Below are 26,948 nucleotides of genomic sequence, written 5' to 3' on the forward strand. Positions count from 1 at the left end.
TTTTCCCTTAGACAGATGGTGACACCTTCTCGGGAGATCTTTAAAGACAAACTCTGAGGAAAAGGGGAAAACACATTTATCAGACATCATTAGCACGTTCTATCTCTGTCATCTATTTTATATAATAATTTGGATTTTTCAATGTAACATCTCTATCAGAAACATTTTTTGTGCTTGTATGACCCTCACCTCAGTTACTCACCTGGAAATCAGTATAGTTAGTTATTTGGTGAATTATCAAGCCGACGAATCCCATCCACTCAGTTATCATGCCGGTCCTATCCACAATCTGCAGAAGGTAGAAGATAGAGGACGTTACTTCATGGCTGTACTCACCAGTGCATCTGCCATGGAATGAGATGGTAGGACGTCTTGTACACCAAGAGATAATGGTTTACCTTTACACCGGACACTAGTGAATTGTGCAAGATGGTGAAACGTAAACTTACCGTCATACAGTAGCCACTACATAAGTGCTTGTAGTCGATGCACATACTTGCACCCACTGGAAGGACGTGTTAAGAAAAGTACCAAAATCCTATTATTATAGTGTTTCCTATAATAATGACTGAACTATGAAATAATGGTCACAGTGGAGCCCACCTTACACACCTAAACACACTGACTTATCTAGAAAAGGATACTTATCAGCAGAAAAACTATCGTCAGCAAAGTTGCTGCCAATCTAAAGTGGCACATGCACCGACTGCTGAAGGATCTCTTGTACAGGCACACAGATTGACATAAGTTGTAAATGGCAAGAAGACAAAAAGCCATTCCTGCGCCGATCCTGTGCGCTGTAGGATTGATTGTCACCTACAAGAAGAAATATATGACTGTCATCAATACGGTCATCATGGAGATCTGAGAACTTAAGAGCAGGAACCGCCCCACTGTAATATACAGGACTCCAGGTTCTCACCACAGTATATAATCTACTGAACCTGAGATCCTGAGTATTACTGGAGACTTTATATAAAACCTAGTAACTTACCGAAAATACAGCATTAACTATGTTCGCAATGCTCACAATCCATCCATCAATGACAAGGATTTTCTGGCAGATGATATATCGCTTCTCCGATGGCTCAGACTGAATAATCATGAACCTGTACTGGATGTAAGCGATGCCAGCTCCTGAAATAGACAAAGCAAGTTATCAACCAGATATTTCCATGCCACTATGATAGAAAACCTAATCTTAAGAATGCACCAATGAGCTGAAGAGGTTTAGAGATTTAATGGGGTTCTCTGGGCCTTTGATGGCCTATCCTTATATCAAATTGATGGATTATTGAAGGAGCGCCCACATATTTTTCATTGCTTACCAGGCACAGATCCTTACTTTTGATGAGAGTTGTACCTGGTATTACAGCTGTGTCTCATTTACTTTACTAGGCCTAAGATGCCGAAAGCTTTTGTACCATCAATTACCACTGGCCAACATACAAAACAGTGAAATGGCGGCATGGCCACTTAAATCTGGTAAACAGCGGATTGTCACAGTCAGAACCCACTGATTTGATATTATGGGCTATCAATCTTTTTGTCCCAGAGAATCTTTTGAATGTCATCTCTGAGCAAAGAATTGTGATATCGTCCTATACGATGCAGCATCTACTTACCAAGAATGGAATTAACCGTGAAAATGACCGTGTAGATCACAGATTCTGGGAATGCAACTCCCGTGTGACTGTCAAAGATAAGGAAAATATTGGGAGTAATTAGGACACAAGAGGAGTAATTGTCATGTGTAATCATCCTACATTATATATTCTGACCAGACACAAATTGAAGCAAAGTACATTAGAGGAAAGTTATTAAACTAAATGCAGTGAAAACATCAGATGATTGTTCATTCAAGTTAGTTTTAAAAAGTTAAAGTTCAAGTTATTTCAATTTTCCCTTATTAAATATAGATATTAAGTAAATAAACATATTTTGTATTGCGCATAGCAAAGTCAAATATTTCAAAATATAAAATGAATCAAACCAATTTGTAAATACTGCAAAGAGAAAAGAATTGAAACTCCAGAAAAAGATAAAAAAAACAATAAAAGGCCTCATACGGCTAAATCAGTGAGAAATTTGTAACGTTCTGTGTCTCAACAATTAGCAACACAAATGGAGAAATTTTTGCACAACTAAACTAATAAAAAAAAAAATACGACATGATTTTAATTACACAATGAATGGTGTAAAAACAAAACACAGAAAACTACAATAGCGCTTTTTTTCTCTCAGTATCAGTACACTTGAAAAAAAAAGTCTGTGTTCCTTTACATTTTATAGCAAAGTTAATGGCGTCCTTCAAAAATATGACAAAATCTGGCAATACACAATCGCTCAAAAGGCTGCAGCGGGAAGGGGTTAATAATGCACTAAATATAATGCATTAAGAACATTTCAGGAAATATAATATAATTAGAACCTTCCATTACTGTAAGACAAAAACAATATAAAATTGTACTACAGAATCAGGAATCTGTCCCAGTATCCTCTTACCTGATGTACGGATATTTACTGTGCCCTGAGATTATAGTCAGACAGGCACAGACACAGATGCCCAATAGCGTCCACACGGTCCACAAGATCGGCAGAATTTCCAAACCTCGGATCTCCATGATGCAAAGAAAATTAAGTGGAAGCCTCTCTCTCCTTCTCCTCTCCTTCCTCTCGCTCTCCTTCTCTCGCTCTCTTTATTCTCTCGCTCTCCTTCTCTCGCTCTCCTTCTTCTCTCGCTCTCCTCCTTCTCTCGCTCTCACCTCTTTTTATCTCGTCGTAGATTATAAGGCCGAGTATTCTTAGAACCAGATGATGTCACAATGGTTTGTGATGTCATAGTTGATCACCTCATTGTTGCATCATCACTCAGGCAGTATGGATCTGATTGCTGCTTGGTAATGTAGAGGTTTTTCACACTTTCCATATTCTGTCACATATCCAGCACATTGTAGTGTAATAGCTCCTATTATTATATTCATGTAAAAGATTACATACTGTCACCAGATATTTTTTGAGAGGATTTTACGAGATTTGACTAATTTTAGCCGGCTTAAGCACAAAGTTTAACCCCTTCACGACCCAGCCTATTTTCACCTTCCTGACCCGGATAATTCTTACAATTCTGACCACTGTCACTTTATGAGGTCATAACTCTGGAATGCTTCAATGGATCCCACTGATTCTGAGTATGTTTTCTTGTGACATATTGTACTCTATAATAGCAGTTAAATTTCTTCGATATGACTTGCATTTATTTGTGAAAAAAATGGAAATTTGGCGAAAATTTTGAAAATGTTGCAATTTTCCAACTTTTAATTTTTATGCCCTTAAATCAGAGAGTCAAATTGCACAAGACAGTTAATAAATAACATTTCCCACATGTCTACTTTACATCAGCACAATTTTGGAACCAAAGTTTTTTTTTGCAGGGAAGTTATAAGGGTTAAAATTTGACCAGCAATTTATCATTTTTTCAACAAATTTTACATCACCATTTTTTTAGAGACCACATAACATTTGAAGTGACTTTGTGGGGTGTACATGACAGAAAATACCCAAAAGTGACACCATTCTAAAAAATGCACCTCTCATAGTGCTCAAAACCACATTCAAGAAGTTTATTAACCCTTCAGGTGCTTCACATGAATTTTTGGAAAGTGTAAGGAAAAAAATGTTCATTTAGACCTAATTTTTTTTACTTTTGCAAGGGTAACAGGAGAAAATGGACCATATATTTTGTTGTGCAATTTCTCCTAAGCATGCCGATACCCCATATGTGGGGGAAATCTACTGTTTTGGCGCACGGCAGGGCTCAGAAGGGAAGGAGCGCCATTTGACTTTTTGAATGTAAAGTTTGATGGAATAATTAGCAGACGTCATGCCGTGTTTGAAGAGCCCCTGATGCGCCTAAACAGGGGAAACCCTCCACAAGTGACACCATTTTGGAATCTAGACCCTTTAGGAAACTTATCTAGATGTGTATTGAGCACCTTAAACCGATAGGTGCTTCACAGAAGTTTATAGCGTAGAGCCGTGGAAATAAAAAAATCACATTTTTCCCAAATAAATCTTTTTAGCTCCATATTTTGCATTTTCATAAGGGTAACAGGAGAAATTACTTCATGCAATTTGTTCTGCAAATTCTCCTGAGTACACCGATACCCCATATGTGTTTCGGCGCACGGCAGGGATTTTTATTGCAAAAACTAGTTTTTGCATCACCATATTTTGAGAGCTACAATTTTTCCATATTTCGGCCGACAGAGTCATGTGAGGTCTTGTTTTTTGTGGTATGAGCTGACGTTTTTATTGGTACCTTTTTCGGGCACATGACGATTTTTGGAATTTTTTTTCGCATGTGGTAAAATTGGTAAGGCAGCTTTATTCTTCGGGTCAGTACGATTACAGCAATACCTCATTTATATAATTTTTTTATGGTTTGACGCTTTTACATAATAAAAACAATTTTATAGAAAAAATTATTTTTTTTGCATCGTTTTTTCTGAGAGCTATAACTTTTTTATTTTTCTGCTGATGGAGCTGTATGGCAGCTTATTTTTTTCATGATAAGATGATGTTTTCAGCAGTACAATTTTTATTTACATCCGTCTTTTTGATCGCATGTTATTACACTTTTTTTCAACGGCAGGATGATAAAGCATTGCTTTCTGCCTTGTTTTTTATTTATTTTTTTACGGTGTTCACTGAAGGGGTTATCTAGTTGGACAGTTTTATAGAGCAGGTCATTTTGGATGCGGCAATTCCAAATATGTGTACTTTTATTGTTTTTTTATTTGCATAAATAAATGTATTTATTGGTAAAGTATTTAAGTTTTTTCTTTATTTGGGGATTTTTTTTAAATATTTTTACACATTATAATTTTTTTTTTTACTTTATTACATTGTCCCAATATGAAATATAGGAAAAGGATAAAGGGAAGGTCAGCTCACCTAGTCTCAGTTACTGTCCATAGTTCCCATGTGCATGGAGCCGCTTGCATCACAGCGTTGTCAGAAACAAAGGCATGAGGAAAGGATCTCCAGCGTTGGATCAATAGTTAAAATGTAAACATTTATTTGAAAAATTAAAACAAAATAAAGGAAATGTACACAAAATTAATGGATATAGGAGCAGATGGGGTCTCAGGTGGATTAAACCAACGCGTTTCGACCTAGCCGGTCTTATTCATGGTCATTTATATTTTTATTATTTTGTTAGTATTTTTTTAAATCCACCTTTGGCTTCCAACACTGCGTTAATCCTTCTGGGCATGTTATTGATCAGATTCAAACATGTCTTGATCAAAATCAGATCCCAGGTCTCTTCTACACAACTTCTTCTTTCCAAAGTTGGTGCATACTGGTTGACTCACTTGGGTATGTTTGCAGTTTGTTCTTCAACTCTACCCGTAAGTGTTCGATTGGGTTGAGGTCTGGGCACTGTGGGGAACAACCCAGCACCTCTACTTCATTGTCATTGTACCATTTCTTCGCCAATCTCGACGTATGCTTTGTGTCATTGTCCTACTGGGATACTATGGCTTCATATTCAAAAACAAAGTACTGGAGTGTACAAAGTAGCTTGTCTTGTAGTATACTCACATGTAGCTCAGCATTGAAACCACCATTGATCCTGGCCAAGTATCCAATGCCTTTGACTATTGAACAACCCTATTGTCATGGTTAGGACATGGTTACTGTCCTGTTCTCACAGGGTTAACTTTTGCCGGCCTCTCTTTGGATCTGGGAGGGGTGTTTATACTCACTCCAAACTAGCATTCTCTGTCAGTTATACTGCTTTTCTGGTGTGCCTGACCCCTGGTGTGCGTGTACTCTGCGCTGTTTGTTTGCTTCCCGTGTATGACCCGGCTTGTTCATTCACTCTGTACTCTGTCTCTCGTTTTGGTACCATTGTCTTTTCTGGTTCGGACCTCCTGGCTTGGCTATCATTACTCCGTTAGTTTACCCCTATTGTACCGCCTTATGCCCGTTCTGGTTTCTATTGCTGCGTCCTGACTATCCATTCTGTCTAATCCTTTGGTACTGTATTTCTATCTCGTGCTTTGACCTCGGCTTGATCTGGCTTCTGTCTCTGTCTATGCCCCTTTGTAACATTGTCCTGTAGTTACCTTTCTAGGAGTTTCCCTGCAGCTCCTATGTTATGATGAGTCACCGAAGGAGGAAAAAACAAAATACTAGCTAAGTCCAGAAAAACCAGAGAGGTTGGCAGCTATCGGATTGCAGACCCCTGAACCTATCCACAACAACTAGCAGTAGCCGTGGGGGGTTCCTACGGTGCCCTAGACCCCTCGATCACAGCCGGAGAACTAAATAGCTTAAAGACAGAAAGTGGAAAAACTAAACTGCCCCAGAGCAGACCCCAAAGCAATAGGCAGCCCCCAACATATAAAGACGGTGAAGCAAGATGAAAACACTAACACAGATAGAAAGATAGGTTGAGCAAATGATGGGGCCCAAGCTAACTAAATAGGACAGGATAGGAAAGCTGCTGTCTGCCATCCGCAAAAACCATATCCAAAATGAGCCAACCGACTGATAGGAAAAACAGGCCCTGAAGTCGCTAGGCTTCAAAAGACTATATCAGCACTCAGGTATATTCTGAAGACAGAGCAAAAGATCAACAGATCAGAGACAAAAATGGAATTCAGCTCACCCCCGGTCGGGGATGGCAGAACTCCCAAAAAACAAGGCAAAACAAAAACAAAACTGAAGAGTACAAAACAGAGCAGAAAAACTTAGCTTTGAGATGCAGGAATCAGACTGGTCTCCAAGAATCCAGAAGGATCACCAGCAAGGCAGAAGGGCGTCGGCTGCCTTATATCCAGTCATCAATTCCAGCCACCCAGTCATCATCTAGCTGCCCAGGTGTTTGGTAATCAGCCTCACTACCTTCCTTCACCAGTGGAGGGAGTTCATCAGACCTCAATGGTGAAGGGAAAAATGAACTCACAACATCCTAGCTCCGTGGAGCTTAGGCCACGCCCCCAGCAGTCACGTGATTCAGGTCCTGGAGCATGCATTGTCACCACTGCTGTACGCTCCGCAGGTATCATTGTGCACAGTCTTTGCACTCAGGACATGCGCTCTGGCTCAGTGAGCAAGTGCAGTGCGGTGTTCCTGACATTATAACTGACCATTTCAGTTTTTTTCCCTCTGAAGAGAAAGAAAAATAAAGTGTGTGTTATCCTCATGGATCCCATACAAGTCTTGGCTGATCAGGTCAAGCACCTGACCCAAATGTTCCATAAACTCAATATGGAACAGCGCACGATGGCCCATACCCAGCAACAGTTGGTGGTTACTGTGCAGGGGGCTGTCGATGCAGGGGCTTCAAGTTCTGGGGGTAGGGATGTGTCATTAGCATCCTCCGAATCTCCGGTCAAATTGCCCGACCCTTTCTCAGGGGATAAAAAGGAGTTCAGGTCTTTCAGAGAAGGATGCAAGATTTTTTTTTTCTCTAAGGCTCCGCTCCTCTGGGGATGAGTTCCAGAGGGTGGGGGTCATTATTTCCCTACTCCGGGGGGGCTCCGCAAGCATGGGCTTTCTCTCTGTCTTCCTCTGCTCCTGAATGTATGTCAGTGAACTTGTTCTTTGAGGCTCTGTGGCACATCTATGACGAGCCTGATAGAGTGCATCTGGCTGAGGATATGGTGATGAGTGACACAGGGGAGGCACTCTGCTGAATGGCTCTGCTCAGAGTTTAGACGTTGGATGTCCGAAGTATCCTGGATTGCCGCCGCCCTGAGAGGGTTGTTCCACAGGGGCCTCTCTGACCGTCTGCAGGACGTTCTGGCATTACATCCGCCTCCTGATACCCTGGAGGACGCTGTTATGAATGAGTCACTGAGGAGGAAAAAACAAAAAGCAAGCTAAGCCCAGAAAACCGGAGAGGTTGGTAACTAGTGGATTGCAGACCCCTTATCCTATCCACACAACTAGCAGTAGCTGTGGAGCGTGCATACGTTGGTCCTAGACGCCTCGTCACGGCCGGAGAACTAAATAAGCCTAAAGAAAGAAAGGGAAAATCTAACCTGCCCCAGAGCAGACCCCAAAGCAATAGACAGCCCCCAACATGTATTGTCGGTGAAACAAGATGAAAACACAAACACAGATAGGAGGATAGGCTGAGCAAATGATGGGGCCCTCACTAACTAGAAAGGACAGGAAAGAAAAGCTGCTGTCTGCAATCACGCAAGAAACCCTGCCAAAAAATGTCCAACACGTCTGATAGAAAAAGGCCCTGAAGTCGCTAGACTTCAATTCCCTATATCAGCACTCAGGTATATTCTGAAGACAGAGTAAAAGAGATCAACTGATCAGAGACAAAATGGGGATTCAGCCCAGTCCCAGCCAGGGCTGGCTGAACACAAAAACTAAGTAAACCAGATGAAAACTAATATGAACAATAGCAGAGAAAACTTAGCTTTAAGAAGGCAGGAACCAAACTGGAAACCAGAAGCCACAGTCAGGAGAAATCACCAGCAAGAAACTAGGGAGTCGGCTGCCTTAAATCCAATCAGAAATTCCTGATGTCCAATCACAGTTCTCTTCCTCAGGTGGCCAGTCTCTGCCATTTAGATCAGCTTCATTACCTCCCTTCACCAACAGAGGGAGTCCAGATAGAGAACTCACTACTCCTCTGTCAGCACAGCCAGCTCCATAACCCTCACCAGAAGCCAGAGGCAAACCAGAAAATGAGCTCACAACAGTACCCCCCCTTGAAGAGGGGTCACCGAACCCTCATCCACACCACCGGGCCGATCAGGATGGGCCCGATGAAAAGCACGAACCAATCTATCGGCATGAATATCAGAGGCAGAGACCCAAGAATTGTCCTTCTGGCCATAACCCTTCCACTTGACCAAATACTGGAGTCTCCATCTAGCCAGACGAGAATCCAGTATTTTCTCTACCTCATATTCCACATTACCTTTAACCAATACAGGGTCAGTAGGTGCCGCCATAGGAACTACTGGCTCAACACATCTCTTCAACAGCGACTTATGAAACATGTTATGGATCTTAAACGTAACAGGAAGAGCCAATCGAAAAGAAACCGGATTAAGAATCTCCAAAATCTTGTAAGGTCCAATAAATCTTGGCTTGAACTTTGGAGAAGCCACCTTCATAGAGATATTCTTTGATGACAACCAAACCATATCACTCTCTTTAAACCGGGGACCAAAGGTCCTATGCCGGTAGAAAACCTCTGGGCCTTTTCCTGGGAGAGAGACAACTTATCCACTACTTGGTCCCAAATCTGCTGCATTCTCTCTACCACAGTGTCAACACCTGGGCAGGCTGAAGATTGCACTTGCCCTGAAGAATATCGAGGATGAAACCCAAAGTTACAGAAAAAGGGGGACATCAAGGTGGCAGAACTAGCTCTATTATTTAAAGCGAATTCAGCCAAGGGCAAAAATGAAACCCAATCATCCTGATCAGCAGATATAAAACATCTCAAATAGGACTCCAAAGTCTGGTTTGACCCCGGTCCTCTTCCTCAGGATTGGCCTCCTGTTGGGCTGAAGGCACTGCTGGTGGTGATGGTTGGGTGTGCCTGATGGTGCCAAAGATGGGCCAGCCCCTTCTTCACCATCCCCAAACGGGGTCAATGTTGACCTCTAAGTCGGGAGCCGTTTCCCTGCTCGGTCAGGTTAGAGTCATTTCTGTTTTTAAAAAATCAAGATTCTTGGTAGCACATTGCTCCCAGTAAACAGGGCATGCGCTCCTGAGAACAGGACATTCTATGTGAACAAACATATTAACAGTCGCTGTGTGCACAGACGCGCATCCTCCTGTGTGAATAGTCCATATAGGATGCTGACTGACGTGTATCTAGCTGATCTGTGCTCATGTACGTGTTATAGCACTGTAATGACAGTAGTCTAATTCCGTTTCTCACGTGCATGTGTTATCTGTGTTTTTCGTTATTTCTTTTCCATTATAGTCTATGGTGCTGTTCACTGGCCCATATGTCTTTGCAGACTGCGTGCGTCTCCCCAAATAAAAATCAGCTTGTAACTAATAAGTCATGTCAGACTAACTTAATTTCCTTCTATGATGGAATCACTGATTGGGTGGATCAGGGAAATGCTGTAGATATAGTATATCTTGACTTCAGCAAAGCATTTGACAAAGTATCTCACACAATCCTTGTTGAAAAAATGACTAAGTATGGAATGGACAAGGCAACTGTTAGGTGGATTAATAACTGGCTTAGTGATCGGACACAAAGAGTGGTCGTAAATGGCTGCACATCCAGTTGGAAGAATGTCTCAAGTGGGGTACCACAGGGCTCTGTCCTGGCCCTGTATTTTTCAACATCTTTATCAACTACTTAGATGAAGAAATTGAGGGTAAACTGATTAAATTTGCAGATGACACAAAGCTGGGGGGGGGGATAGCTAATACTAGAGAAGAGAGAGAGGATTCAAAAAGATATAAATAAACTGGAGCAGTGGGCAGCAAGTAACAGAATGGTTTTTAACAGGGAAAAATGCAAAGTACTACATCTGGGCAATAAAAATGAAAAAAGCATATACAGAATGGGAGGAATAGGGCTAAGCAACAGCACATGTGAAAAAGACTTGGATATATTAAAAGATAACAGACTGAATATGAGTCAACAGTGTGATGCAGCAGCAAAAAAGGCAAATGCAATTCTAGGATGTATTAACAGAAGCATACAGTCTAGATCACGTGAAGTCATTATTGCCCTCTACTCCTCTTTGGTCAGACCTCATCTGGAATACTGTGTCCATTTTAAAAAAGACATCAACAAACTGGAGCAAGTTCAGAAAAGAGCGACCAGGATGGTGACCGGTCTGCCAACCCTGGCTTATGAGGAAAGGTTGCATGATTTGGGAATGTTTAGCTTGCAAAAGAGAAGACTGAGAGGAGACCTAATAGCTGTCTACAAATATCTCAAGGGCTGTCACATTGTAGAAGGATCATCTTTATTCTCATTTGCACAAGGAAAGACTAGAAGCAATGGGATGAAACTGAATGGGAGGAGACACAGATTAGATATTAGAAAAAACTTTTTGACAGTTAGAGTGATCAATGAGTGGAACAAGCTGCCACGAGAAGTGGTGAGTTCTCCTTCAATGGAAGTCTTCAAACAGAGGCTGGACAGACATCTGACTGGGATGATTTAGCGAATCCTGCTTTGAGCAGGGGGTTGGACCAGATGGCCCAGGAGGTCCCTTCCAACTCTATGATTCAGAGATGTTTTTGTTTTTTTATTGGTATCACAGACAAAATCGCCTATACAAGTCTATGAACCTGTGCCAATTACGGACAACACATAGATATCACCAGTGCACAATCCGCATGGTCTGTGATTCACTTTGTAATGTATAGGAGAAGTTTTTAATTAATTTACTTTTTTCATATGTGAAAATCACTAATGAAATACTGATGGTAAAGACCAGGGGCTGGGTGTCAAGTTTGTCTAGGGGGGCAAGCACACATCCCTGGCCCATGTGTAGTGCTATAGAAGTAGCAGAGGTAACTTTTAAAAAACGAGGCTGGACGTGTCATTTTCTTGTTGGGATGCTTGTATTTTTTTGCCTGCAGAATTAATATAAGGGTACGTGCACACAACATCTCTTTCAGGCGGATTGTGGCAGGCACCCCCTCACCTTAAAAAGTGCCGCAAACCTGCCGCTAAACATGACCTTAGTGCACCCGGGGCGGAAAAAAACATGGCACCTTGAGGAAGAAGACTTGAGACGCTTTCCTAAAGCGGCTGTGCCACCTGAAATAACACATTGTGTGTACATGCCTCAGATACGAACACTAAGCTACAGCACCCTGCAACCCTGAATACAAGAATCACTCTAAAGCTACTTTTACACTTAACGCATTTTTTGCGGTCCGTTATTGCGGTCTGTTTTTGTGGGCCATATTGCCACATTTTTTTGTGGTGGGCCGCAAAAAAGTTTGCGGATCTCCATTTTTTTTTCAATTCTATCGAAATAGTATTGGAAAAAAAACCGTCTTTCCGCAAAACCATATCCGCTGCGGATCTGCAGCAGAATCCGCAGCGTGTGCACATAGCCTAAGTGTAAAACCAGCCTAAGGGCCGGTGCAGACGGCCATATATTCTCTCATCTGAGAGAATCGGGCCAATGATGCAACTTACACTCTGATCAAGCTCTGATCCGAGCGTCGGCATAGTGGGGTCCAATTCTGTAGGATGAGAGAATCCGAGAACACTGAGGAAAAGATGGAGAACAAAATATTCTCCACTGTGTCATAAAGTGCAGTCCGATGTTTTCCCCGCACTCATTGAGTTGCATGACCGAATGTGATCGGAATATCAGATCAAACTCGGACATGCAGCCATTGTTCCCTCGGACTGGCTTCATCTGTCTGAGGAAAATATTGAACATGTGCCGGGCCTCATACACTAACATTGGTCCGAGTGAGATCCAATGTTTTTGTTTTCTCACACGCTCGGGCCGATAATACAGCGTCATCACAAGCCCTAAGACTACACGAATAAAACTGTGATCTGGTGACAGAGCCAACTTATTACACCGATACAAATGACAGAATACCAGAACCACGATTACTATACAGAAATGGCAGCAAAGCCAAGCCGACTATATCGATATGAGAACAAAACCAAATCATACGGAAATGATTTGAAAATTGCTGCATTTAAAAAGGATGTGTCATTTTAAGAAAGAGGTAGACGGAGGCATAGGACCACCCCGCCTACCTCGCAAAAAAGCAGATTGAAAAGAAAAAAAAGTGTTTAACCCTATTGTGACGGCACATGTCGCATCTCTCAATTTGAGGTTGGCTCCGGCGGACCCGCCAGCGGCTATTAACTAGTTAAATGCCGCTGTCAAACTCTGACAGAAGCTGTAGTGTTCACTTGTAGGGTTCGAGCAGGCTCACAGGATGCAGTGACGAGACACGAGACTGGATGTGGGGTGAAATAAACTTTTATAAGTTTTAAAGCCGCAAGGGCTAAAACTGCTTAAATCAGACAAAAGGGAAAACACTTATTTGTCCTCGCAGGGACTCGTAAAACAACATTAAAAAAACAGAAAGGGTCCTTATTTTCTCTATAATACACTTAGCCTTCCGGGCGTCGCTCGAGTTCTCGACCACTCAGGGGTTGAAGATGTGGCTGCCTTGTAATCCACGACTTCCCGGAAGGACTTGTGCTTGTCCAGCTCCGAAGAGACCAGAACGATGGGGCGCAGCAGGCCCTTAAGAAACTGGACGGTGGGGCGCAACGGGCCCTGTAGTAACCGGAACGATGGGGCACAACAGGCCCTGAAGAAACCGGAACGATGGGGCACAACAGGCCCTGAAGAAACTGGGCGGTGGGGCGCAACGGGCCCTGAAGAAATGGGGTCGGTGGGGCACAACGGGCCCTGAAGAAGCTGGCACGGTGGGGCACAACAGGCCCTGAAGAAACTGTTCAGGGGGTCAATCTCTCAGGCGTCCGTTTAGAGGCGCTCGTTCCCCAGCCAGGTCATGACGCAGTTTAAAAAAAAACATAAACGTTAACAAATTCTGCTCAGTGTCCCCTCAGTAACCGGGACGGGCTCTGCGGCCGCCTATAGCGAGGTGACGTCCCCTGAGGTCGGTGATGACGGGGCCGCAGCTGTGGGAGAAGACAGGGGGGCAGTGTCCTGGCCACTGTACCGGATTGCTGTGTCGTCGCAGCGGTCGCCTGAGATCCCGGTCCTGTCACACCACGGAGGGAATCAGCGGCCGTCACTTTATCTGAATCTTTGCGGGGGAAAACTCCCGGGGAGAGTCTCTTACGCGTCAACCTTCGGTAAGTCTCCAATTTCCCTTTTTCAATCTCCTGCCTGTCTCTCTTTTCCACACCGTCAGTTGCCACAGTCCTCTCTCTGCCACACGGCTTCCTCTCTCCTGTCAGGCTCTCTGCCAACTGCCACCTCAGCGCGTCCCCTGCTCCTTTTACCCTCGCCCCGCCCCCTGTTGCCCTGACAACTTCAGTCGCATGTCTCCCTTTGTAATCCCCCTGATGTGGTTTCTTCAACAACCCTGATGGCGGTCCCCCTGGTTCCAGCCCAATCACTGTATGGGGGTCCTCCTCCCCACACACTTCTGGCATAACAGGTCCTGTGTTGTGAGGACAGACTGTAGATGCGGAGACGGTGGACAGCAGAGGAGAGAAGCGCTCACTTGAGCCGGAGGATGGAGAGTAGCGAGTGCCGGTGATTTACCTCTGTGCTCCTCTATCCGGTTACTCCCGGCTCTGCACTGCTCTGCACAGCAGACATCCTCAGCTCCTCACATGCTGTCCTGCTCTACTACTGTGTCCTTCTCCTGCTCTGTCTCCATCTCCCCACTCACACACAGTCCCAGTGATCTCCGATCTCCGGTAACCTGGCACCGTCTCTCGGCTTTTATGGTTGTCTGAGGAGGACAGTGACATATAAAGCCCAAATTTAGTGTACACTCCTGACCTGTGTGATACTGAGCTGTGTATCTAATGATGACCTGTGTGATACTGTCTGCTGAGCCGTATATCTAATCCCCTCCTGTGTCATAGTCTGCTGAGCCGTATATCTAATCCCCTCCTGTGTCATAGTCTGCTGAGCCGTGTAGCTATTCCTCTCCTGTGTGATACTGTGTGCTGAGCTGTGCATCTAATCTTATCCTTTGTGATAGTCTGCTGAGCCGTGTATCTAATCCTATCCTGTGTGATAATGCCTGCTGAGCTTTGTATCTAATCCTATCCTGTGTGATATTGGGCTGTGTATCTAATCCTAACCTGTGATAGTCTGCTGAGCTGTGTATCTAATCCTCTCCTGGTATGCTGTCTGCTGTGCCGTGTATCTAATCCTCTCCTGTGATGCTGTCTGCTGAGCAGTGTATCTAATTCTCTCCTGTTTGATAATGTCTGCTGAGCCGTGTATCTAATCCTATCCTGTGTGATATAGTCTGCTGAGCCGTGTATCTAATCCTATCCTGTGTGATACAGTCTGCTGAGCCGTGTATCTAGTCTTATCCTGTGTGATACTGTCTGCTGAGCCGTGTCTCTTATCCTCGCCTGTATGATACTGTTTGCTGAGCTGTGTATCTAATCCTCTCCTGTGTGATACTGTCTGCTGAGCCGTGTATCTAATCCTATCCTGTGTGATACTGGGCTGTGTATCTAATCCTATCCTGTGTGATACTGTCTGCTGAGCCATGTATCTAATCCTCTCCTGTGTTGCTGTCTGCTGAGCCGTGTATCTAATCCTATCCTGTGTGATACTGTGTGCTGAGCTGTGCATCTAATCTTATCCTTTGTGATAGTCTGCTGAGCCGTGTATCTAATCCTATCCTGTGTGATAATGCCTGCTGAGCTTTGTATCTAATCCTATCCTGTGTGATATTGGGCTGTGTATCTAATCCTAACCTGATAGTCTGCTGAGCTGTGTATCTAATCCTCTCCTGGTATGCTGTCTGCTGTGCCGTGTATCTAATCCTCTCCTGTGATGCTGTCTGCTGAGCAGTGTATCTAATTCTCTCCTGTTTGATACTGTCTGCTGAGCCGTGTATCTAATCCTATCCTGTGTGATATAGTCTGCTGAGCCATGTATCTAATCCTATCCTGTGTGATACGGTCTGCTGAGCCGTGTATCTAGTCTTATCCTGTGTGATACTGTCTGCTGAGCCGTGTCTCTTATCCTCGCCTGTATGATACTGTTTGCTGAGCTGTGTATCTAATCCTCTCCTGTGTGATACTGTCTGCTGAGCCGTGTATCTAATCCTATCCTGTGTGATACTGGGCTGTGTATCTAATCCTATCCTGTGTGATACTGTCTGCTGAGCCATGTATCTAATCCTCTCCTGTGTTGCTGTCTGCTGAGCCGTGTATCTAATCCTATCCTGTGTGATACTGTGTGCTGAGCTGTGCATCTAATCTTATCCTTTGTGATAGTCTGCTGAGCCGTGTATCTAATCCTATCCTGTGTGATAATGCCTGCTGAGCTTTGTATCTAATCCTATCCTGTGTGATATTGGGCTGTGTATCTAATCCTAACCTGTGATAGTCTGCTGAGCTGTGTATCTAATCCTCTCCTGGTATGCTGTCTGCTGTGCCGTGTATCTAATCCTCTCCTGTAATGCTGTCTGCTGAGCAGTGTATCTAATTCTCTCCTGTTTGATACTGTCTGCTGAGCCGTGTATCTAATCCTATTCTGTGTGATATAGTCTGCTGAGCCGTGTATCTAATCCTAACTTGTGTGATACAGTCTGCTGAGCCGTGTATCTAGTCTTATCCTGTGTGATACTGTCTGCTGAGCCGTGTCTCTTATCCTCGCCTGTATGATACTGTTTGCTGAGCTGTGTATCTAATCCTCTCCTGTGTGATACTGTCTGCTGAGCCGTGTATCTAATCCTATCCTGTGATACTGGGCTGTGTATCTAATCCTATCCTGTGTGATACTGTCTGCTGAGCCATGTATCTAATCCTATCCTGTGTGATACTGTCTGCTGAGCTGTGTATCTAATCCTCTCCTGTGTTGCTGTCTGCTGAGCCGTGTATCTAATCCTCTCCTGTGTTTGTCTGCTGAGTCGTGTATCTAATCCTATCCTGTGTGATACTGGGCTGTGTATCTAATCCTATCCTGTGTGATACTGTCTGCTGAGCCATGTATCTAATCCTCTCCTGTGTTGCTGTCTGCTGAGCCGTTTGTCTGCTGAGTCGTGTATCTAATCCTCTCCTGTGTTGCTGTCTGCTGAGCCATGTATTTAATCCAAACCTTTGTTGCTGTCTGCTGAGCCGTGTATCTAATCCTATCCTGTGATGCTGTCTGCTGAGCAGTGTATCTAATTCTCTCCTGTTTGATACTGTCTGCTGAGCCGTGTATCTAATCCTATCCTGTGTGATATAGTCTGCTGAGCCGTGTATCTAATCCTATCCTGTGTGATACAGTCTGCTGAGCCGTGTATCTAGTCTTATCCTGTGTGATACTGTCTGCTGAGCCGTGTCTCTTATCCTCGCCTGTATGATACTGTTTGCTGAGCTGTGTATCTAATCCTCTCCTGTGTGATACTGTCTGCTGAGCCGTGTATCTAATCCTATCCTGTGTGATACTGGGCTGTGTATCTAATCCTATCCTGTGTGATACTGTCTGCTGAGCCATGTATCTAATCCTCTCCTGTGTTGCTGTCTGCTGAGCCGTGTATCTAATCCTATCCTGTGTGATACTGTGTGCTGAGCTGTGCATCTAATCTTATCCTTTGTGATAGTCTGCTGAGCCGTGTATCTAATCCTATCCTGTGTGATAATGCCTGCTGAGCTTTGTATCTAATCCTATCCTGTGTGATATTGGGCTGTGTATCTAATCCTAACCTGTGATAGTCTGCTGAGCTGTGTATCTAATCCTCTCCTGGTATGCTGTCTGCTGTGCCGTGTATCTAATCCTCTCCTATAATGCTGTCTGCTGAGCAGTGTATCTAATTCTCTCCTGTTTGATACTGTCTGCTGAGCCGTGTATCTAATCCTATTCTGTGTGATATAGTCTGCTGAGCCGTGTATCTAATCCTAACTTGTGTGATACAGTCTGCTGAGCCGTGTATCTAGTCTTATCCTGTGTGATACTGTCTGCTGAGCCGTGTCTCTTATCCTCGCCTGTATGATACTGTTTGCTGAGCTGTGTATCTAATCCTCTCCTGTGTGATACTGTCTGCTGAGCCGTGTATCTAATCCTATCCTGTGATACTGGGCTGTGTATCTAATCCTATCCTGTGTGATACTGTCTGCTGAGCCATGTATCTAATCCTATCCTGTGTGATACTGTCTGCTGAGCTGTGTATCTAATCCTCTCCTGTGTTGCTGTCTGCTGAGCCGTGTATCTAATCCTCTCCTGTGTTTGTCTGCTGAGTCGTGTATCTAATCCTCTAATCCTATCCTGTGTGATACTGGGCTGTGTATCTAATCCTATCCTGTGTGATACTGTCTGCTGAGCCATGTATCTAATCCTCTCCTGTGTTGCTGTCTGCTGAGCCGTTTGTCTGCTGAGTCGTGTATCTAATCCTCTCCTGTGTTACTGTCTGCTGAGCCGTGTATCTAATCCTCTCCTGTGTTGCTGTCTGCTGAGCCATGTATTTAATCCAAACCTTTGTTGCTGTCTGCTGAGCCGTGTATCTAATCCTATCCTGTGTTGCTGTCTGCTGAGCCGTGCATCTAATCCTATCCTGTGTGATACTCTCTGCTGAGCCGTGTATCCTATCCTGTGTGATACTGGGCTGTGTATCTAATCCTATCCTGTGTGATACTGGGCTGTGTATCTAATCCTATCCTGTGTGATACTGTCTGCTGAGCCATGTATCTAATCCTCTCCTGTGTTGCTGTCTGCTGAGTCGTGTATCTAATCCTCTCCTGTGTTTGTCTGCTGAGTCGTGTATCTAATCCTCTCCTGTGTTACTGTCTGCTGAGCCGTGTATCTAATCCTCTCCTGTGTTGCTGTCTGCTGAGCCGTGTATCTAATCCTCTCCTGTGTTGCTGTCTGCTGAGCCGTGTATTTAATCCAAACCTTTGTTGCTGTCTGCTGAGCCGTGTATCTAATCCTCTCCTGTGTTGCTGTCTGCTGAGTCGTGTATCTAATCCTCTCCTGTGTTTGTCGGCTGAGTCGTGTATCTAATCCTCTCCTGTGTTACTGTCTGCTGAGCCGTGTATCTAATCCTCTCCTGTGTTGCTGTCTGCTTAGCCGTGTATCTAATCCTCTCCTGTGTTGCTGTCTGCTGAGCCGTGTATTTAATCCAAACCTTTGTTGCTGTCTGCTGAGCCGTGTATCTAATCCTCTCCTGTGTTGCTGTCTGCTTAGCCGTGTATCTAATCCTCTCCTGTGTTGCTGTCTGCTGAGCCGTGTATCTAATCCTCTCCTGTGTTGCTGTCTGCTGAGCCGTGTATTTAATCCAAACCTTTGTTGCTGTCTGCTGAGCCGTGCATCTAATCCTATCCTGTGTGATACTCTCTGCTGAGCCGTGTATCCTATCCTGTGTGATACTGGGCTGTGTATCTAATCCTATCCTGTGTGTTACTGTCTGCTGAGCCATGTATTATGTGAGAACTATATGTCGACATTATGTGAGAACTATATGACAATATTATGTGTGAACTAGAGTGAGTGCAACAAAATTAATAAAGGGGATGGGGAAACTACAATACCCAGAGAGAAAAAACACAAAAATTGAGCTTGGTTTGAGTTGATACACATGCAGCATATAAATGCATGTTGATATTGGCCATAAAACATAAAACCTACAAAAGACAAAGTGAGCAAAAACCCTGCTGTAACTAAATAAGTAAAAGCAAAAGTGCATCTAAATAATACAGAGTTTTTAGTAATACTGTTTTTGATAGAAAGTAGCATGAAAGCTATCCCACCACGACACGGTAACTGTTCGGGATAGTCCTACACTGTCTAATATTAAACACCTTGCCTTGTGTCAAAGTTGACCTCAATGTGTGAACAAGGGCAGACAAAAGGACTGGGTCCCAAACAGTAGACACCAGTCTGGGGAAGAAGTCTTATATACAATTTCCAGCTCAGGAGAGGGAGGCCACACCCGGGCTTGCGCAGAATGCAAAAATACAATACCCAGAGAGATTAGCAAAATCAGGATTATTTAGTCTAGAAAAAAGACGACTGAGGGGCGATCTAATAACCATGTAAAAGTATATAAGGGGACAAAACAAATATCTCTCCGAGGATCTGTTAATACCAAGGAAGATGACGGTCACAAGGGGGCATTCTCTGCTACTGGAGGAGAGAAGGTTTTTCCACCATCATAGATGAGGATTCTTTACTGTTAGGGCAGTGAGAATCTGGGATTCCTTGCCTGAGGAGATGGTGATGGCAAACTCAGTCGAGAGGTTCAAGAGAGGCCTGGATGTCTTCCTGGAGCGTAACAATATTGTATCTTACAGTGATTAGGTTCTGCAGTAGATTTGGGGATTTATAGTGACGTAATATAGGCTGAACTGGATAGACAAATGTCTTTTTTCGGCCTTGCTAATTATGTGGCGGTAGACCCCATTGTAGGGTGGTTCTGGCTGAGCACCTACACGGGTCTGGGGTAATATAGGTTGCAGCGCCGCAGTATGACCTACAGTTAGGCGCAGTCATGGGAGGGTTGGTGAGGCAGCTGAAGAGAAGGGTCTCATTTTTATTGTTACTATATGGCTAAATATCCCCCCAGCCTGCTTCCCAGCGTCACCCCAGACTGCGCCTGTCGCCTCGCTTTCACACATCGCCAGGACAGGATGGAGAAGACAGGATCTGAGGAGGGGAATGGGGTCATTAGATGCAAAGTCAGGATCAGAACAGGCCATCAATCAGCAGAAATGTTTCCTGGATTTCTGTGGAGCAGACAAGCAGACGGTCCATCCATGTGTATAAAACACAGCGCTCTATGTACAATCCCTGGCTGCTCCGCTCACTGAACAGGGTGCCCCCCCATAGACCAGCACACTGCACTCCTGAAATACTCTGTGCTTCTGTCACCCTGCTCCCACCACCATATATGTCCCAGAATTCTTGCTGCCTGCCATACTCTGTGACTGTCTACTTGTCAGTATAACTTTGCAGTCACCAACAAAAAGGCTGCTCACTGTGTTCCTAAATGTCATCCTCTCTTATCCCTTAGTAAACACCCAGAAGGGGAGGAGTGACATCACACCCATGTCATCAGACTCGGCCCATATCTACTGCAGGGCAGTAATGTGAGCTAGTTGTACACTAGGTTTTTGTCAAATTTCAGTAGCTGCTCCCCCTAGTGTTTAAAAGTGGAAATACCTATCCTTTTTAAAATTATTTTTCATATTTTACTAAATTATAAGCAAATGATATTTTTTAAGAAAATGTAAATATTAATTCTTTACATTTTTTCTATTGCTGGGAAAACTTTTTTTCATGGTTCCTTCCCTTTAAAACCGGGGTTTTCTTTGTGAGCTCTGAAGAACAGATGCAATTAGGAGGGGCATTCCTTTGTATGAGTCTCTTGCGGTTCGTTGAAAAATGGGGTTGTGTTTTTTTCTTTGGTCAAAAGAGGTATTTCATTGGGGTCTGACCTTCTTTACCAAAACACAGAAAGCCCTAGGAAAACTTTTACAACAGGTTGTATGGAGGATAACAACCTGGGTGTATATATCTCCTCTGCGTGTGTAGCTCAGTTTTTTCTTACCTGTGGAAGTGGTTATTGGTCTGAAAACTGAGAAAAAAAATCTATCCTCTTAGATAGTGGGGTGGTCGCCAACATGATGGATGCTCAGTTCTCATGGGACCTTGATCTTGCGTGTAGGACTCTGGTGAAGCCCATCCCCATATGTGCAATTAACTCTGCAACTCTCCGTCAGGGAAATTTTACGCAAGTAGTGCATAATGTGAACCTGCGCATAGGGGCTCTTCACAGGGAGCTCCTTTCTTGTTATATCTTGTAAGGTCTCCCTACTATTGTGTTAGGCTTTTCTTGGCTAACTGTGCATAATCCGGTTATTGACTGGCTGTCCAGAGAAATAGTCAAATTGAGTGATTTCTGCAAAAATTATTGCCTAGGTACCATCATTTCTACTGTTTCCACTATACCCTCTTTTCTGCGTGATTTTGTGGATGTGTTTTCACAAAAGAGGTGCCAGGAACTGCCCCCCCACCGTGTGAATGATTGCCCTGAAATCTTGCTCCCTAAGGGAAAATTACCCAGAACCAGATTATACAATCTGTCTGGCCCTGAAAGGTAAGCCATGAAGGATTACATCTCTTAGAGTCTTGCTAAAGGTCCCGTTACATTTAGAGATGCACCAGCGATTCCGACAACGATACGACCCGGTCAGGATCACTGGTGCATCGCTAAATGGTCACTAGTGAGCTGCCATACAGGCAGATCTCACCAGTGATACAGCGATGCTCGGCGGTTGTTACTTACCTGTCACACGCGGAGATGATGACGACTTCCGCATGTGTCACTCGTCGGCGCCAGCAGGACGCAAGCGAGAAGAAAATGGCCCAGGGCGTTCTCACGCGATCAGCGATATACAGCGGGGGGGCGTTCAGAAGTAAGTGTCACTTGTAGCGAGATCGCTAGCGATATCGCTGTTGCGTCACAAAATCGGTGACTCTTTAGCGATATCGCTAACGATATCACTGTGTGTAAAAGGCCCTTAAGGGTCATATTAGACGCTCCTCTTCGCCGGTAGCTGTGGGGTGATTCTTTTTTGTTAAAAAGAAACATAAGGGCATTTGTCTCTGTTTATATTTTCGGGAGATAAATCAGATTACTATCCGGGGCCCTTATCCCCTCCCACTCATTCCCGATTTATTCAGATTGTTGGAGCAAAATGGTTCTCTAAGCTGGAACTCAGAGGAGCCTGTAGTCTGATTAGGATCAAGGAGAGGAGTGAGTGGAAGACAGCCAGAAGGGCTTTATGAAAACTTGTCATGCCCTTTGGTTTGACTAATGCCTCGCTATTTTCCAACATTTTGTTAACAACATTTTTTGTCACCTTGAGGATAGATTTCTAGTGGTGTATCTTGCCGATATTGTAATATCTTCACCTGATCTCAAGTCACATCAGGTATACGTCCAGCAGGTGTTACAGGTTTTACGAGATAATCAACTGCTGTGTCTACAGCAGGTTTCCGGATAGACCCTGATGAGGTCTGTTCAATTCTGGAATGGGATCTGCCAGAAAATCTGAAAGCGTTGCAATGTTTTTTTGGAGTTTGCTAACTACTATCGTAAGTTTATAAAAAATTCTTGTCGATTGTCAAACCCCTCAATGACATGAAAGGTATGGACTTCTCAAGGTGGTCCGACTGCGCCGTCCAGGCATTTTCTTCTTTGAAGAAATGCTTTTCCACTGCTCTTGAACTCCTTCAAACCAATGTTTAATAATCATTTATTGTTGAGGTTGATGCATCTGAGGCGGGGGTCGGGGCTTTGTTGTCTCACGGGTCCATCCCCTGGTAAGTGGCACCCATGTGACTTCTTTTCTTACAAAAATAACCTTAGTTGAAAGGAACTATGATGTAGGCAATAGAGAACTTTTTGCCACGGTTGTCAGGTCCGGACCTCAGTGTGAATGATTTTGTATGGCTGTCTAGCAGAAATATTAAACTGAAAATTCCTTCCTGGAAATTAGGTCCTACATTCATTGGTCCTTACAACATGGTCACCATAATTAATGATAATAATCTTTATTTTTCTATAGCGCTAACATACTCCGCAGCGCTTTACAGTTTGCACACATTATCGGTAACCCTGTGGTCTTTCGTCTTGTGCTTCCTCTAACTCTTAAAAGCCACATTGTTTTCCACAGGTGATTGCTCAAAAAATATAAAGCGCCTGTGGAGCCGTCACCCTTTCTGCCGCCACCGATTGTAGTTGAAGGTAATTTGAACTTCCCGGTGGCAAAATTGTGGATTCTCGTATAGTTGACCGCTCTTTACAATACTTAGTCTGCTCATGAACATACCGCTTCAAGTGCACTATGTGGGCACCGGCATCTTAGGTTAATTCCAGAAAAATAATTCCGTCCTTCCCTAGCTCTTTTGATAGATTGGTATATAGGCATAGGAAATATCAACATGTGTGGGGTCAGTGGTGTGGCTCCAATGTTACTATGCTATCATCTTGTGAATTAGTGGATTCCATTAGTGAATTGATAGGATGATTGCTTTCGCCTAACTAAAAATGGTGTCTTTGTTTAGCTGGAGTTGGACTGAATAAATATGTTACTGGTATTCTAAGTGATTTAGATGTGGCATGTTGTTTCCATGCCTCTGTAAATTGAATCAAATCTTTATAATCTGATTCTTGCCTTAATACATTTGTCGCTGTATATAGTATGTTACCTTTATATATTGTATTCGCTGTCTGTTACCAGCCTAGATGGTTGATTGTTCTATTCAATATTTGTTTGATATACAGTATATGGTGTGTTGTTGTTCTTTTCTCCTTGAATAAATCAAGTTTAAAAAAATATATTCATATTTATTTAAAAGGAACGAGTGATTGTGCGCCCTTAGGGCGCGCGCTGGGATTACGAACCACGCAATGGGGTGTAACCATGCATTAGACTGACCTCGCAATGGGGTGTAACCACGGTGCAGACTGGCCTATGTGCAGACTAACAGCAAACACAAATACCTGGTGTACCTCTCCTGCCACTCCTACCTTGTGTATGAAAAAGCTCTGTAGTTAATTTTGTTCGGGTACAGTTTTTCGATAGCGTTATCCATGAAGAAAGTGCACGGGTAGAGCTTATCCCATAGCTCTATTCCTAAAGGGAATGAACGGGTAGAACTATCTGATAGCGCTATCCCTCAATGTTCCTGAGTGTAAGCTATTTCACATGGTTGAGCGCACTTGGGATCTGCCCCCAAGGCCCTGCCCATGCCCAATGTTTGGTCCGTAGACCGCGGCTAGGAGTTAGTCCCGCTTTTGTTGCTTGCTGTTGTGCAGCATTAGATGTTCTATGTGATTCAGTCTTCATTTCCTTTTATCCGGCTTGCAGGAAGATGATATGATGCAGCACAGATGGTTTTAGTTGTCTTTCTGTCACCCTAGCCATAGTTGTTACCCTCTGGATATTATACGGGCATTTTGAAGGCCTGGGTATTTTCCCTTAGACAGATGGTGACACCTCGGGAGATCTTTAAAGACAAACTCTGAGGAAAAGGAGAAAACACATTTATCAGACATCATTAGCACGTTCTATCTCTGTCATCTATTTCATATAATAATTTGGATTTTTCAATGTAACATATCTATCAGAAACATTTTTTGTGCTTGTATGACCTTCACCTCAGTTACTCACCTGGAAATCAGTATAGTTAGTTATTTGGTGAATTATCAAGCCGACGAATCCCATCCACTCAGTTATCATGCCGGTCCTATCCACGATCTGCAGAAGGTAGAAGATAGAGGACGTTACTTCATGGCTGTACTCACCAGTGCATCTGCCATGGAATGAGATGGTAGGACGTCTTGTACACCAAGAGATAATGGTTTACCTTTACACCGGACACTAGTGAATTGTGCAAGATGGTGAAACGTAAACTTACCGTCATACAGTAGCCACTACATAAGTGCTTGTAGTCGATGCACATACTTGCACCCACTTGAAGGACGTGTTAAGAAAAGTACCAAAATCCTATTATTATAGTGTTTCCTATAATAATGACTGAACTATGAAATAATGGTCACAGTGGAGCCCACCTTACACACCTAAACACACTGACTTATCTAGAAAAGGATACTTATCAGCAGAAAAACTATCGTCAGCAAAGTTGCTGCCAATCTAAAGTGGCACATGCACCGACTGCTGAAGGATCTCTTGTACAGGCACACAGATTGACATAAGTTGTAAATGGCAAGAAGACAAAAAGCCATTCCTGCGCCGATCCTGTGCGCTGTAGGATTGATTGTCACCTACAAGAAGAAATATATGACTGTCATCAATACGGTCATCATGGAGATCTGAGAACTTAAGAGCAGGATCTGCCCCACTGTAATATACAGGACTCCAGGTTCTCACCACAGTATATAATCTACTGAACCTGAGATCCTGAGTATTACTGGAGACTTTATATAAAACCTAGTAACTTACCGAAAATACAGCATTAACTATGTTCGCAATGCTCACAATCCATCCATCAATGACAAGGATTTTCTGGCAGATGATATATCGCTTCTCCGATGGCTCAGACTGAATAATCATGAACCTGTACTGGATGTAAGCGATGCCAGCTCCTGAAATAGACAAAGCAAGTTATCAACCAGATATTTCCATGCCACTATGATAGAAAACCTAATCTTAAGAATGCACCAATGAGCTGAAGAGGTTTAGAGATTTAATGGGGTTCTCTGGGCCTTTGATGGCCTATCCTTATATCAAATTGATGGATTATTGAAGGAGCGCCCACATATTTTTCATTGCTTACCAGGCACAGATCCTTACTTTTGATGAGAGTTGTGCCTGGTATTACAGCTGTGTCTCATTTACTTTACTAGGACTAAGATGCCGAAAGCTTTTGTACCATCAATTACCACTGGCCAACATACAAAACAGTGAAATGGCGGCATGGCCACTTAAATCTGGTAAACAGCGGATTGTCACAGTCAGAACCCACTGATTTGATGTTATGGGCTATCAATCTTTTTGTCCCAGAGAATCTTTTGAATGTCATCTCTGAGCAAAGAATTGTGATATCGTCCTATACGATGCAGCATCTACTTACCAAGAATGGAATTAACCGTGAAAATGACCGTGTAGATCACAGATTCTGGGAATGCAACTCCCGTGTGACTGTCAAAGATAAGGAAAATATTGGGAGTAATTAGGACACAAGAGGAGTAATTGTCATGTGTAATCATCCTACATTATATATTCTGACCAGACACAAATTGAAGCAAAGTACATTAGAGGAAAGTTATTAAACTAAATGCAGTGAAAACATCAGATGATTGTTCGTTCAAGTTAGTTTTAAAAAGTTAAAGTTCAAGTTATTTCAATTTTCCCTTATTAAATATAGATATTAAGTAAATAAACATATTTTGTATTGCGCATAGCAAAGTCAAATATTTCAAAATCAAACCAATTTGTAAATACTGCAAAGAGAAAAGAATTGAAACTCCAGAAAAAGATAAAAAAAACAATAAAAGGCCTCATACGGCTAAATCAGTGAGAAATTTGTAACGTTCTGTGTCTCAACAATTAGCAACACAAATGGAGAAATTTTTGCACAACTAAACTAATAAAAAAAAAAATAGGACATGATTTTAATTACACAATGAATGGTGTAAAAACAAAACACAGAAAACTACAATAGTGCTTTTTTTCTCTCAGTATCAGTACACTTGAAAAAAAAAGTCTGTGTTCCTTTACATTTTATAGCAAAGTTAATGGTGTCCTTCAAAAATATGAC

This window comes from Dendrobates tinctorius, unplaced genomic scaffold (genome assembly GCF_039654945.1).
Source record: "Dendrobates tinctorius isolate UK_male_01 unplaced genomic scaffold, ASM3965494v1 ptg000219l, whole genome shotgun sequence".
NCBI lineage: Eukaryota > Metazoa > Chordata > Amphibia > Anura > Dendrobatidae > Dendrobates > Dendrobates tinctorius.